Genomic DNA, 16,885 nt, shown 5'->3' on the forward strand with positions numbered 1-16,885 from the left:
TATACTCTATTAATTTTAACCTCTGTCAGATATTCACAGGACTTGCATGCCCTGACAATCATTGTTCACGTAGCTGGGTTCAAATCACTGATGTGAACATATATAGCTAAACAGAAATCTCTATATAAACGCTATGTAAGGATTTAACAAATATTCACTGCAAGCCTGGCTTTCTAAACACCAGAAACCATGGTAGATGCCGGAATACTAAAAATGACATGGTATTATCTGGTGAAGCACAGATATGCACCAAAATTACCTTGAATACAGAGTTATAGAAACATTAAGATAAATGAAAAATCATAACTAAACTATTAAAGCCTCTAGAATCACTACATTAACTATGGAATAACACAGGGGGTCAAACAATCAAAGATTCAGCTACTGCACTATATATTTTATATTTTGAGGCACTTAATTCAATAATGGAATAATATTTTAAAATTATTGGTAAGTCCTTAGAGACTAGACTTCATAATGGGAGACTTTTAACAACCCACTGTCAACATTAGACAGATCAATGAGACAGAAAGTTAATAAGGATATCCAGGAATTGAACTCAACTCTGCACCAAGTAGACCTAACAGACATCTACAGAATTCTCCACCCCAAATCAACAGAATATACATTCTTCTCAGCGCCACATCGCACTTATTCCAAAATTGACCACATAGTTCGAAGTAAAGCACTTCTCAGCCAAATGTAAAAGAACAGAAATTATAACAAACTGTCTCTCGGACACAGTGCAATCAAACTAGAGCTTAGGATTAAGAAACTCACTCACAACTGCTCAGCCACATGGAAACTGAACAACCTGCTCCTGAATGACTACTGGGTATATAACGAAATGAAGGCAGAAAGATGTTCTTTGAAACCAATGAGAGCAAAGACACAACATACCAGAATCTCTGGGACACATTTAAAGCAATGTGTAGAGGGAAATTTATAGCACTAAAGGCCCACAAGAGAAAGCAGGAAAGATCTAAAATTGACACCATAACATCACAATTAAAAGAATTAGAGAAGCAAGAGCAAACACGTTCAAAAGCTGGCAGAAGGTAAGAAATAACTAAGATCAGAGCAGAACTGAAGGAGATAGAGACACAAAAAACCCTCCAAAAAATCAATGAATCCAGGAGCTGGTTTTTTGACAAGATCAACAAAATTGATAGACTGGTAGCAAGACTAAGAAGAAAAGAGAGAAGAACCAAATAGATGCAATAAAAAATGATAAAGGGGATATCACCACCGATCCCACAGAAATACAAACTACCATCAGAGGATACTATAAACACCTCTACGCAAATAAACTAGAAAATCTAGAAGAAATGGATAAATTCCTGGACATGTACACCCTCCCAAGACTAAACCAGGAAGAAGTTGAATCCCTGAATAGACCAATAACAGACTCTGAAATTGTGGCAATAATTAATGGCCTACCAACCAAAAAAGTTCAGGACCAGACGGATTCACAGCCGAATTCTACCAGAGGTACAAGGAGGAGCTGGTACCATTCCTTCTGAAACTACTCCAATCAATAGAAAAAGAGGGAATCCTCCCTAACTCATTTTATGAGGCCAGCATCACCCTGATACCAAAGTCTGGCAGAGACACAACAAAAAAAGAGAATTTTAGACCAATATCCCTGATGAACATCGATGCAAAAATCCTCAATAAAATACTGGCAAACCAAATCCAGCAGCACATCCAAAAGCTTATAAGAAAATATTCTTTTATTTTTAAAAGAAAATATTCTTTTGCTTATGCAAAAAGAATAAAGCTGGAGGCATCACACTACCTGACTTCAAACTATACTACAAGGCTACAAAACAGCATGGTACTGGTACCAAAACAGAGATATAGACCAATGGAACAGAACAGAGCCCTCAGAAATACCACCACACATCTACAACCATCTGATCTTTGATAAACCTGACAAAAACAAGAAATAGGCAAAGGATTCCCTATTTAAAAGTGTTGGAAAAACTGGCTAGCCATATGTAGAAAGCTAAAACTGGATCCCTTCCTCACACCTTACACAAAAATTAATTCAAGATGGATTAGAGACTCATAAAAACCCTGGAAGAAAACCTAAGCAATACCATTCAGGACATAGGCATGGGCAAGGACTTCATATCTAAAACACCAAAAGCAATGGCAACAAAAGCCAAAATTGACAAATGGGATCTAATTAAACTAAAGAGCTTCTGCACAGCAAAAGAAGTTACCATCAGAGTGAAGAGGCAACCTACACAATGGGAGAAAATTTTTGCTACCTACTCATCTGACAAAGGCCTAATATCCATAACCTATAAAGAACTCAAACAAATTTACAAGAAAAAACAAACATCCCCATCAAAAAGAGGGCAAAGGATATGAACAGAACTTCTCAAAACAAGACATTCATATAGCCAACAGACACATGAAAAAATGTTCATCATCAATGGCCATCAGAGAAATGCAAATCAAAACCACAATGAGATACCATCTCACACCAGTTAGAATGGCGATCATTAAAAAGTCAAGAAACAACAGCTGCTGGAGAGGATGTGGAGAAACAGGAATACTTTTACACTGTTGGTGGGACTGTAAACTAGTTCAACCATTGTGGAAGACAGTGTGGCGATTCCTCAAGGATCTAGAACTAGAAATATCATTTGACCCAGCCCATCCCAATCATGCTGCTATAAAGATACATGCACACGTATGTTTACTGTGGCACTATTCACAATAGCAAAGACTTGGAACCAACCCAAATGTCCATCAATGATAGACTGGATTAAGAAAATGTGGCACATGTACACCATGGAATACTATGAAGCCATAAAAAGGATGACTTCATGTCCTTTGTAGGGACATGGATGCAGCTGGAAACCATCATTCTCAGCAAACTATCACAAGGACAGAAAACCAAACACCGCATGTTCTCACTCCTAGGTGGGAATTGAACAATGAGAACACTTGGACACAGGAAGGGGAACATCACACACCAGGGTCTGTCGTGGGGTGGGGGGAGTGGGGAGGGATAGCATTAGGAGATATACCTAATGTAATGATGAGTTAATGGGTGCAGCACACCAACATGGCACATGTACACATATGTAACAAACCTGCACGTTGTGCACATGTACCCTAGAACATAAAGTATAATAAAAAAATTACAATTCACTGAAGGTTTAAACGATTGTTAGCATTTTATAGCAATAAAGTATTTTAAAAATTAACAAAAAAGAATATTTTAAGATTAACAAAACAAGTATTAATTATAATTAATTTCATTACTTTTCCTAAATCTCCCTATTTCCTAAAATTCCTACATACAATTTTATATGGTTTCTTACATCATTATAGTCAGAGGCCATCAGATTTTCTTCAGTGTTCCATATGCCCATAAAAAAGAAAAGTCACAAAGTATTATTCATTTAACATTGTTTGCTTTACCAAGAAGTTAACTACAACATGTATTTCATTGAACAGGAATATCTGCATAAACACATTATTTTTTGACCACACGTTTAATACAAAGTACAACGGGGCAAGTGTCCTAAAGATTAGCTAACATAACTGAATAGTAATTAAAGGCTATAAGTCTAATATTTTTTATAATTTGATATTATTTTATACAAATGAAGATACTCATAGCACATGATCAAGCACTGTAACTCCTACATAGACAATGTTCACAGCAGCATTGTTTCAACAGCAAAAACAAAAATAAATAAAACTCAAATGTCCATCAACAGAAGCATTCATGTAATACTATACAGCAATAAAAATGAAAGCCACAAAAGTAAACATTATGCCATCTATACAAAACTGAGAAACATACAAAATTAACATTTCATTTAGAGATACCTATGTACAAAGCAAATGATCAACACAAATTTCCAATAATTACTTGAGAGGGACAGGGTTCTTATGGGACGTCTAAAGTGTAGGCAATATTCTAGATCTTAAGCTGGCTGATGAGTACACAGATATTCATATTTGTTATCCCTTTGCCTTATAAGTACATGTTTATGTATTTTGGCAGTACATAATACTTCATTTTTTAAAAAAAAACAGTAAAAATGTGAAAGACTTCAAAAAATGAAGACTACCATTTATGTATAACAATAAAATTATTGTAAAAAAGTATACAAAGAAAATGCTGAGTTCTTCCAGTGCCCTATATAATCAGTATTAATAATTTAAAGGGCGATAATCCCAGTATGAAAAAAATGACAAGCTTTGACACAAAATCTGAACATCTGCTTTCCTGGCACTCTAAGTTAGACAAGGGTGAATATGTTAGCCACTCAATTCTGCCTCTTCATCTTTCATCTGTACTTAGATTTTTCTTTATCTTTGGATTTCTTTGGACTTCTGCCTCAGTCCCTTTTTACTCCTTTCTCTTTCGTAAAGATGTCTGGTATTTGGATTTGTGACTATTACTATAATGGCCATTCCTCTCTCGAGATCAGCTACGACTTCGGTTCTGAGTTCAGTCTCTCTTTTTACTCTTTCATTTCTCCCAACAGCTTTCTTCTTCTTCATAGTGACCAAACTCCAAACTTTCTCTATAATTATCTGGATTAGTATTTTTGATAGTTATGCAGTCTTCATCTTCTTTTTCTTCAGAGCAGTGATGGGTTTTCTTCTTGTGTTTTTTACTTGTAAGTGAGTGACTTGACTTTGAGTCTTCTGCCTGCTCATCTAATACAACAGCATATTTTGCCTCCTGTTTGGGCTTTATCTTTCAGAACCAAATTAGATGGTTTATTCTGTTCCTTTTTATACTCCTTTAAATCACTCTTGTTGTACTTCCCACCTTTTCCTTCCATTTAACCTTTGTAGCAGACTGGCTAAAATCCATGTTTTCTTCTGTCCATTTTTAAGAAGGCTTTCTCACAGTCTTCTTCCTTTTCAAATTCAATAAAAGCATACATCTGTAATCCCAGCACTTTGGGAGGCCGAGGCAGGTGAATCACTTGAGGTCAGGAGTTCAAGACCAGCCCGGCCAACATGGCAAAACCCTGTCACTACTAAAAATACAAAAATTAGCCCGGTGTGGTGGTGCACGCCTGTAGTCCCAGCTACTTGGGAGGCTAGGTGGGGAGAATCACTTGAACCCAGGAGGTAGAGGCTGCAGTGAGCCAAGATCATGCCACTGCACTCCAGCTTAGGCAACAGAGTGAGACTCCATCTCAAAAGAAAGAAAAAAGAAAAGAAAAGAAAAAGACAAGACAAGACAGAAAGAAAGAAAAAGAAAAGCATAACAGAGGGTTTCTCCTGTCTTCCAGTCCCAGATAACTTCACAACTTCTTATTGACCGAAATCTAGAGAGTATTATATCCAGATCCTCATCTGTAGTCACTGGATTCAATTTACAAACACAGCAGATTTTTCTGGAGGTTTAATATCTGCATCAGGTAGGTCTCCTACCATTCTAAAAGTAAAGCCTGAGTTTTAGCTTCTTTTTCTGCCTTTATTTCTTCTACTTCTTCAGCTGACCTTCCTTTGAAATGATCAATTTCTTCATCTGCATCAATTCTACCACTCTTTAATTGTTCCCTTGTAGGTTCTGGTGATAGATCAGGGATTAATAAATGAGGAGTGCCATCAAAACGGATCATCTAAAATCACTGTATAATTTATCCTGATATCCTGATATGGTACAAAGTCCTTGTCAACAAAGGTCTCATTAATTTTCTTAATTATGTCAATGCCTTCTGTCACCTCACCAAATACTGTATGGTACCATCAAGGTAATCTAGATTTTCTCCTGTAGTGATAAGAAACTGAGATCCCTGTTGATCACTGCCATTATTCACCAAGGACATTGTGCCTTTCTTCCTGTGTTTAACTCTTGGGACGTTTTCTGTCTCAAAAAAGCTCGCTTGATCACCATACAATTGGCCAAAAATAGACTCTCCTCCATGACCAGTCCCTACAGGATCAACAGTTTGTATGATAAAATCCCTTTGTACACTGTGAATAAGGCAATAATTGTAATATTTTATTTTGTACAATCTCAAGAAATTAAAGCAGGCGAGTACCTTCTAGATGCTTGGCACTGCCATCACAAATGTCCTTAAACCGTGGTACCTGCTCTCAAAAAGTTCACAGTTGCAAGGCTGCTGCTCAGTGTACAAATCAACAACCACATTGCTCAAAGTAGTCTCCAGTAGAACCACCATGGCACCCACTCCTCCTCGGCTATAAACCCTGGGGAGGTTGCTAATATTTCTTTAAGGCAAAAACAAAAAGTTGATAGAAACTGAAAATAGGTAAAGTCTGATTATAAGAAAGAAAAATAGGGCCAGACCCAGTGGCTCACACTTGTAATCCCAGCATTTTGAGAGGCCGAGGCAGGCGGATCACTTGAGGCCAGGAGTTCGAAAGCCCATCTCTACTAAAAATACAAAAAAATTAGCCAGGTGTGGTAGCACATTCCTGTGGTTCCAGCTATTTGGGAGGCTGAGGCAGAAGAATCACTTGAACCCAGGAGGCAGAGGTTGCAGTGAGCCAAGATCGTGCCACTGTGCTCCAGCCTGGGCAACACAGAGAGACACTGCCAGAAAGACAGACAGAAAGAAAAAGAAAGAAGAAAAGAAAGAAAAATGGGTCACTGTGCATTCAACAACCAAGGTTTCAGGTAAATGGTGACACAACACATGAAAAGTTTGTCACTTCCCATTCTAGCTCAGCAATAGCAGATATTTAGCCAAAGTCAAGTCCTCCTTATCTCAACAGCTTCACAAGGCATCACTGCCCAAGATTACTACACAACATTATTACTACATATTACTACATTACTACACAAGAAGCCACATCCAACAATACAGTTCAGACTTCTGCACTAATGTATATGTGTGCAGAGAAAGAAAGGGCCAGTGACATCATCCAAGGCCAAACTATAGTATAATATTATAATATGTACAGGCAGCAAGATACATTAGATCTAAGCATGTTATGGAAACCATAGAATGAAACGATTAATATTTTAAGCTTCATCTAATGAAAGAAAGATTAATATTTTAAGCTTCATCTAATGCCACAAATAAACAGACTGGCAACTTCAAAACAGAACACCAGAAAAAGCCCAAGCTAACTTAGAAATAAACAATTCATATATAAAATCGAAAGCTCAGTGAGAATAGTATATTTCTGAACAAGGATAATAGTATATTTCTGAACAAGGAAAATCAGCTAAGAATTTGACCCACTTTTTGTCACCCAAAAAGATAAAAAGTGAGCAAATGCAATTCCCTGAATGCGTTTCTTTCTTCTTTTAAAGAAGAGGTCACTCTGGAATGTAAAGTATTAATAAACCTTTAATATATACTTTTTAAGCTATATGATCAAAATATTGCAGAACACTGTAGCTTTTTTCAAGAATCTAATTTCTAAGCACAGTCTAAATCCTCACTTCTGCAATACTAATGAAACTGCATTTAGCAATGTTTGCCAATACCAGTTTAGTTAAGTCCTAGATACTTAAATGATCTGACTTAAAGCAGAAAGAGGACAGCTGATTGATTCTTTTAGGGGCAAAGTGTCAGAGTAACTCCAAGAATACTTTAGAAGAAATAAAATTGCACTTATGGAACTTCAAAAGATATTATAAATATATTTTGTTTATAATGAGCTAATATATAATCCAATCTATATTTTACTATGGTATTTTTGTACCTTCATGGAAAGATCACTTCACAAGTTTGTATGAGGAATAGTAAAGTTTCCATATGGCTAGACTTGATGTAACCCTGAGCCACTGAGTCCTGTTTTTATTATCTTCTAAGATACCAGCATTACACTTCACTAATTCAATGTATAACTGATATATTTAACTAGAAAAGTAAATATAATTACAGAAGAAATGTTATGAGAAACTTTATCCATCACAAAGACTCTATATAATACTTTTAATCTCCTAACAACAAATACAATTTCTAATATTACTTATAAAAGAAAATCATTTCCACATTAACACTATGCAGAACTTACAGAAAGCACAAATGACATTGAAAAAAATGTCAAAACACCCTGGAAGAAATTATGAAAATAGAGATTAAAATTTCTTTTCTATATTGTATCAACAAACCTAAAAGAAGTAAAGAAGTGAAACAGCCAAGTAGATATAAACAAAAATTTTTAAGGTAGTGTGCCTTGCTTTGCCATGACAGTGTTGTATAAAAAGATACTATGTTGAATATTGCTAAAATATCAAAGGATGATAAATGTAGAGAATCATAATGATGGGGCTGAAGGTAGCCATATACTACATTATAAATGGGCAGATTTTTAAAAGTTTACACTGCCAAATATGAATATACAAAAAAGGAGACCTTATTCTACTCAGATTTTGAAATGTCAAGTGAACGGAAGTTTTTAAAAATCAAATGCTAAATTCTGTCTAAAGAAAGTGATAGGTCCTTTAGGGACCAAAGGGAAGGCCCAATGATGGCATACTTACTGGGGATACTTGCAGCTATTTTAAGTTCCATGCACACTAGGGTCTAGTCCCATTTAGCTTTCTCTTCTTCCTTCACCGCCCCAAAGCTATATTTAGCCTTTCTATGACTTAACTGTATAAGCAGTGGGATAATACATTGTGCATACTTTCCTGCCCCATAACTAACTGGGTTCCAACAACAACTTTCAGCTATCTTGAAGTCAGGACTTAGAGCATTACAAGAGCCCTGTGCATGCTGCCTGATCTTGGGCAAATTACTTAACTTCCCAGGACCTCGTTTCCTCATCTGTGAAAAGAGGTTAATAAAAGTACCTTATATTGGATTCTACCAAAGATTAGTAATTGGCATAAAAGCTCAATAAATAAAAACTTTAAGACTCATCTAGCCTAATAAACTTTTTCTTTTCAATAGCAGAATCTTTTCCCTACCCAACCAAAATCTTAAAAAGCCTATTCCCTTCATTTTAAAGACACAGAAGATAAGATGCAGAGTTAGTGGCTTATCATAAGTCAAATGTCAAAACTGAAAAGATAACTCAAGTTTCTTGACTCCAAACCTAGTATTTCTCAGGATACATTTATGTGTCTAAGACATATCTATGGAACCATTTGGAAAATAATTGCTCTGGTCTTTCATTTGATAATTAGTTCTAGAGAAAACAGCCAGGTTATACCATCAAGGACTAGTCCAGTCAAACATGCTTTGCTCCACCTTCATCAGAAAAACAGCAAATAATCCCAAAAGCAAATTTATAGAATCAGTTATAGTGCAACTCTAGTCAGTCAATACTCATTCAGTCTTATTCTCATTATCATCTATAGTAATCATTTTTATGTATATAAGTTATCAATAATAGTTATTAATGAAGCTAATCAAGCCACAAGGAGTTAGTTCCTTTATGTCTTGTTCACTGTGCTTAACAATCAAGTGTGTAATAATGTTAGAAAATGTTTCATCAGAAAGTTAATTTTTTAGTAATGTAAAAGTTAAAATTAGCTACATGAAACTATTCACAAAAGTTTTCTTTATGGCCATACAGAATAAATTAGGAATTATTACTGTCAGTAGTTAATAAGTATTTGATCTTCAGTAACACTAGACAGGAAGTTGTAGCAGTTTTTGCCTTTTCATTACGAAACACATCTAGATGGTTGGTGGATTTCTTAACTTTTTTTTTTTTTTTTTTTTGAGACAGCACCCCATTCTAGTACCCAGGCTGGAGTGCAGTGAGGTGATTTCAGTTCACTGTAACCTCTGCCTCCTGGGCTCAAGTGATCCTCCTGTCTCAGCCTCCTGAGTAGCTGGACTACAGGAGTGTGCCACCATGCCCAGGCTAACTTTTGTATTTAGTGTAGAGGCAAGGTCTTGTTATGTTGCTCAGGTTGGTCTTGAAATCCTGAACTCAAGCCATCTGCCTGCCTCAGCTTCCCAAAGTGCTGGGATTACAGGTGTGAACCACCATGCCCGGCAGGATTTCTTAACAATTCTAATAACCTGGTAGACAATTTTGGACACTGACCTTGCCACACAACCATGGGTTACTAGTTTCATTTCTTTTCTTTTCTTTTTTTTTGAGATACAGTTTCGCTCCTGTTGCCCAAGCTGGAGTGCAACGGCGTGATCTTAGCTCACTGCAACCTCCACTTCCCAGGTTCAAGCGACGTTCATGTCTCAGCCTCCCAAGTAGCTGGGATTATAGGGGCGCACCACCATGCCCAGTTAATTTCTGTATTTTTAGTAGAGACAGGGTTTCACCATGTTGGCCAGGCTGGTCTCGAACTCCTGACCTCAAGTGATCTGCCCACCACAGCCTCCCAAAGTGCTGGGATTACAGGCATGAGACACTGCGCCTGGCCCACTAGCTTCTTTAAATCATCATTATTTTTGGTGAGCCATCATTAAGGTGTACTATGGTGAACTTCATTAAGTTATATATGTACACAGTTCAACCCACAAATTATAGGCTCTTGGAAGCCTGCTGTCTTTTGGGAGGGCTGAATCAACCTAGTGCCAGTTGCTGGGACAATCACCTGAGACCAGTCTCTGTTTAGTGAATCCTGAAGCTTTCATCAGTTTAGCACCATATGTAATTAACTTTTAACATTTATGAAGAGAGAAAAGGGGAGAAAAGCACTTATATTCACTATAAAGTGATTCGAGGACAGTATAGATTCTGATTACATGTAAGAAAGGCCAGATACAATCATGTTCCTATCTTCAGAATCAAGAATTTCTCTCTGTCTGTCTCTCTCAGGAACAAGAATTTCTCTCTCTCACACACACACACACATTCTCTCTGCCTCTCTCTCTTTATGCAAGAAAGAAATGGAGAAAAATGGCCAATCCATCTATATTTTATTTTAGTTACATTCAACAAACTAGGTCTCACATTTTTAGACATTCTGAAAATGTCAGATCATATCCCAGCACAGCGTAATAGTGCCATGGAAACAAAAGAAAACCAATTCCTTTGTCATTCTTTTAGCTCAGAAATCACAGCTGATCATCAACATCAGAGTCTTTTTTAGTTAGGAGCAACAGGATAGTTTTATGGAATGAACACTGGATCTGGAATGAGAAGATCCACATCCTAAATCCTTGCTGAATCAAAGTATACATTGCTTAGTATATAGTTAGCACACAAATACATGTTTTCTTCCTTCCTACCTGCAACTAGAGACACAGCATAGTATAGGTGAAGTCACTGAGGTATTCATGAACTTGCCTCTTGGTATGTACCTCAGTAATATTCACTTGGAATAAACAACACTGCTTAAAGGTATCTGCCATGTTTGTTCATGCTACAGTAAAATACTTTTCCACAATTTGTTCATAATATAAGTAAAATCCTTAGACTTTTCAGAATTATTGCTAATCCATTATAATTTGTTTTTCAGAATAAGCACAAAAATTCTTCTAGAATAGCTACATGACGGGTCAACTTATGGGCACTTTCAAGGGTCCAGATGAAGAGTAGCGGGAAACACAGGTAGCATCTGCTCTTCCATCAGTCCCCTAGGCTTTCTATATCAATATATGAGTACTTGTATTCTCTTTCCTCCACTTACTTTTGGCAGAGACCAGAAGTTACATAAATTCAACCTCTTGTTAAAATAATTAAACAGTATGTAGCACAAAAAGAGTGTCAGTGATTTAGCTTCTCAGACACTTAATAAAAGAATAAATTATATACTGAAGACAAAAAACAGTGTCAGACACAGACTAGGACAGGGGCTGCCAAAAAGTCTATCTTGGTGGTGTCTGGAAATGTTAACTTCTGGAGAAAAGACCAAACTAAAATTAAGAAGAACTAAGTCATTAGAATATACTCTTTAGTGGATTATTAACTACCTGTGAATGTTTTAATAAAACAGACTTCTAGAATTTTTTAAAATTTCAGACTAAGGAAAACCCTCTCCAACTAGCCATTTGTTGAACACTGTCATTTATTTCCATTCTATTCACTGCTGTGGAGCCCAGTTACTCCTTTCTTTTCTTTTTTTTTTTTTTTTGAGACGGAGTCTCGCTCTGTCGCCCAGGCTGGAGTGCAGTGGCCGGATCTCAGCTCACTGCAAGCTCCGCCTCCCGGGTTCCCGCCATTCTCCTGCCTCAGCCTCCCGAGTAGCTGGGACTACAGGCGCCCACAACCACGCCCGGCTAATTTTTTGTATTTTTAGTAGAGACGAGGTTTCACCGTGGTCTCGATCTCCTGACCTTGTGATCCGCCCGCCTCGGCCTCCCAAAGTGCTGGGATTACAGGCGTGAGCCACCGCGCCCGGCCTACTCCTTTATTTTCTTATTCACATGTAGTCTGACTTATCACAAGTAAAATAAAAATCACAAAGATGCCATTATCCTTCAACATTTCCCCAAAGTACAAATGCTAATTTGCATTAAGTCCTTGCAGAAATGTACAATGCAGTTCTTCAGTAAAAAGTACTGTAATTAATAAAATGATTTCCAGTTCAATATATACACACAGAACTTTACATAAGTTAAAAACTGATTAAGGTGATTCACACATGCTAGGTATTCAATATTCAATACAGTTAGAATAACAGTTATTTGAGAGGAATATAATCTTTGAATATAAGACAGATTTTGATTAAATAACTATAAATTCATTGATCTATTTTGCTATTCACTCATTGATCTAGAAATTTTAGGCACCATGAGATAACTGATGGAAAAAATTAGTTCTGTAAATAATGAACACCGCTGCTCTCTAGTATAGTTTTCTGAGAATGAAAACCTTTCCCAAAAGTCAGTATGTGAAACCTGTTTATTTAGAAAAAGCTAAAACGTTAATGTATTTTCACTCTAGTAGAAGAAAGCTTTGAAACAAGTTTCTATAAGCACTCTAGGAAAATTAATTAATTTTAAAATGGAAAGGGAGGATCTTAATTTCCAAGAATATCAGCCTGAGAATAAACTTTATAGAAAGAGAGTATCTGAGTATCTCTTTTAAAAGAGAAAAAGTTATTAAAATGTTTTGTATTCCACTGAGAACAGTATAAAAATGACTTAAAAAGATACATTTAAGGAAAAGATAAAAACTGAAAGCAAATGAATTAACAGGCAAACATATTACATGCAGTTAACATTATATTTGTATTATCTCAGAATAGAATCATAACTTCTTTATGTATAAAACAATGTGGCTCTCAAGATGCTCATGAAAAAGTCTAATTAAATTTCACTCTAGAGTTAGCAATCTGGTAGCATATTAGGCCTAAATAAACCTGATATGTTAAATCAGGAACCAACACATGCTATTTTTCATAACAGGAGTTATATAAATTACAAGCTCTTCCATGTTTTTATTAGATTTGGTATGCTTAAAAATAAGCTGTATTCTCCATCCAGAGTACTCTAAATATGACTGTTATTACATCTTTTAGAACTTATAATCCATCCTAATGCTCTATCTTTACAAAACACACACACACACACACACACACACACACAAAGATTTGCATTTCCTACTTACTATCTTGGACAGTAAAACTATATTTGTTCTATGTTTAAATCCATGGGTTCTGCTCTGTGAGGTTTCAAAAAGAAGCAACTTTATTATATTTTCCTTTGGTTGTTACTAATGATTTTAGCTTAAAGATCATTAATTTTAACACTAACATCCTGCTTTTTCTCATTTGAGTTGCTCTGTTTATCTCAAAGGTAGACTTTATGTATTACCATTACAAAAAAATAACTATTTGCATAATACTTTATGATTTTACATCTATTACAAACACATCACAGGGAGCCTGAGGATTCATTCAGCAGCCTGTCATTCACCACTGCAAGACCCTTCAGAACCAAACAAGGGGGAGGATGACATTTTACTAATGGCAAAAGTACAGAAACGAATGTAAATAACAAGCCTTGAAGTTTTAAAAATACAAAAGAAAAAAAGAAAACAAGCAAAAAGAGGATGATCCATGAGCACAAACAAAACAGTTTCAATTTGTAAAACTCCATGTCCTCTATATATACAGCAAGGTGTTTGGCAATTTATGTATTTCTATTATGGTAACCATTTAAATTATTTAAAACTATGCTACAAAAATAAAAGAAATTACCATTTTTTCCTGGGTTGTATAAATTAATATTATAATAATATCAAAATTGACTATTCCTATTTATAGAATTCAGCTTTTCCTCAGCCTTGTGAAACAATCTGATATCAATTCTCTGTGACTCTAGCCTCAGCCCTACAAATATTCACATTAAGAATGCTTAAGACGCAGATAATGACATAATGTATTTAGAAATTGTGTTGTTTCATAATTTTTTGGTAAAAGAATCATAAAAAAAATTTTAAGCTTCCCTATTTTCTCCTATAATCATCACTCCAGATGAAATGCATGAAATACTGAATGCTCAGTTATGTCACCTTTAGTCCAAATGCCCATAGCACTTGCGGTTTTTCATAAACAATATGCCTTTATACTATATACCTACCCCTTGAGCCATCAACTACTTAATGTTTTAAAATGTAGTTTCAAACGCAGTTTTAACACCCTCTTGCGTGCACACACACACCCCCACATACACTGAAGTGTGCAGAAAAAGGAGGAGGTGGAGAGCAGAGGAAGAAATGGAGCACGTTGTTGTTTTTCATTCATGCAGTATAGTGATGTCAGTGTCTGCAGCAGCAGTGGCAGCGGCAGGAGCCTTGACCAGTGGAGGCTAAAATCCACTCAAGTCAGAACCTTACAGCATTCAAAAGAAAGTGAGAAGACAATCATTCTAAAAATTAAATCAACTGTTCAGATCATGGATTTTAAATGGCTAAGGAAACAGATTAGTAGGACAGTTTTAATTTGGGTAGCGGGGGTAAAAGGCGGGACATGGAGAAGTAACATAGGAGTAATATAATCACGGAACTGGGGGTACAGAAGCCCGCATTCAAAAATCACTTCAATGTAAAAAGCTGACAAAACCACCTGGTGTTTAAAACAGTAGAAAAACATCTCTAGCAAAGAAAGCCCTTGCATTCCCAACACAAGCTCTCTGACACTGCAAATCTCTCTGCTGCACAACCAGACTCAGAAAAGTGTTTTCATCATGATTGCATTAAAATCGCATTAAACTCGGATGTGCCATACTACAACAAAGAGAATAGTTTAAGCCAGATCACAAATTTCATTAAAACTGCTTGATGATGGAGCATGTAATTCCTAAGCAATTAAGCCTTTTCAAGGATGCAGAAAAACAAGTTGTACTATTATCTGTTGTAAGATGTTAGTGTTTATATACAAAAGGGGAGAAGGGTACTAGATGACCATTATGTTGTTGCAGCAATTGCTGAAACTTCTCTTACTCACATCCACAAGACCCACAATCTGCAATGCTTATTTTATGCCTCTTAGTACCTACAAGAAAATCCCAAAACTCAATTTGTGCACTGTTGAAGCAAAATCACTAAAAAATTTATGTAACTGTTTTCCGTTCATTCTCTTATTTCTCATTTCATACAGTTCTAGAAAATGTGCAAGAGTTGCATATGGCATTAATCTGTTAGAAAATGGTGGCCTTTTCTATAAAATACAGCCAAAGATGTGTGTTCAGTTGTGGTCATTATTAGGGCGATCACGTTGTTTTCATTCATTCATTTAGGATTTGCTGGAGGATGTCAGTTTCTGCAGCAGCTGGCTTGACCTGGGGGAGGAGTGGAGGAGCATATTCCTCCCAGTGCATACAGATTACAGGATGTATTTCTTGGTGCTCATGTACTCATCCCACTGCACTACATCCTACACTGGTTCAACATCAAGTGGTCAGAAAACAAGTGCGTTAGCAACATGCTAATTACAGGTCTGAAATATTAAAACAAAAACACCAAGACTGCAATGTATCATAACGCAGACAACCACTTTCTCCAACTCTAACACCTTCAAGAAAACTCCATTAAAAAAACAAAAATTCCACATACCACATAAACAATGTACAGACTTTGACAGTGTTTCCCTTCCAAGCAGAGATTTTTCCACCCAGCATGATCTGTTCCCTCCACAATGCAGCAGCAGCATCTGTAGCTCTAGGCTGGTATCTAATAATATTAGCTATTCCACTCTCCCTTATGAGCTTTAAGTCTCTGTTTTGGCTAATCTTCCTTTTCTCCCCCAGGGCTCAACTAGATCATGCACTGTGTCCCTAGACATAAACAAAACCAAAGCAAAACAGAAAACACTAAGGGTAACCCACAGCATCCACCAGCTCACCATTACCTTTGACACCTAACAAAAAAGAAACTTGAGATCCTTCAACAGCTCAACTGAACTGTTAAGTGTACTTAAAAATGGAAGGAAAAAGCGAACACGTTCCACAAATAAGTTTTCAGAAATTTACCATGAAAATCTCCAGTTGAGCATAAACTGTTTCCAGTGCAGGAGTGCTCTGATGCATGAATATATAAAGGGGAGGGGGAGAGAGAGAGGGAGAGAGAGAGGGAGAGAGAGAGGGAGAGGGGGGTGGAGGAGGGGAGAGAGGGAGGGAGAGAGGGAAGAACTGAGGGAAAAAACCGTATACACTTCAATTGCACATTCAAAACTGTCCCCTCTAGCAGATATCATTACATCCAGCCGATATCCTTACATCATAACTAATGCCACCATCCCTCTAAAAAATAAAAAAATTATCCCGGTAGTTATAGGTACGTTAGGAACTTTGCAGGAAAGCACAAAGAGACTGTAGAGATTACAACCACCACCTTATCCGCTGCTGAAGAGTTTGTGTGCGTGTTTAAGTGTTTCGCCCAGCTCCTCTTTCCCCGGCTACAAACAGCAAACACACGAATGAGCTAGCCAGCTCTTAAACTGAAAAACCTCTCGAAGCAGGCGAGTGATGGAAGAGAAAATCTGAGGGGCGGCATGAGGGTCAAATAAAAGTTGCTTTTCAGTTCGCTCCTCCAAGCCCCGCAG

The 16,885-nt window shown here is 36.7% G+C and overlaps 1 protein-coding gene and 1 pseudogene across 1 annotated transcript in view; both read right to left on the minus strand.

Moving 5' to 3' along the window:
* The window catches only part of GLCCI1 (glucocorticoid induced 1), a 131,094-nt gene that overhangs the window by 113,084 nt on the left and 1,125 nt on the right, over window positions 1-16,885 (minus strand). The window lies entirely within an intron of this gene.
* On the minus strand, window positions 4,320-6,179 carry LOC112620271 (annotated as a pseudogene).

The sequence above is a fragment of the Theropithecus gelada genome, chromosome 3 (assembly GCF_003255815.1).
Source record: "Theropithecus gelada isolate Dixy chromosome 3, Tgel_1.0, whole genome shotgun sequence".
Classification (NCBI taxonomy): Eukaryota; Metazoa; Chordata; class Mammalia; order Primates; family Cercopithecidae; genus Theropithecus; species Theropithecus gelada.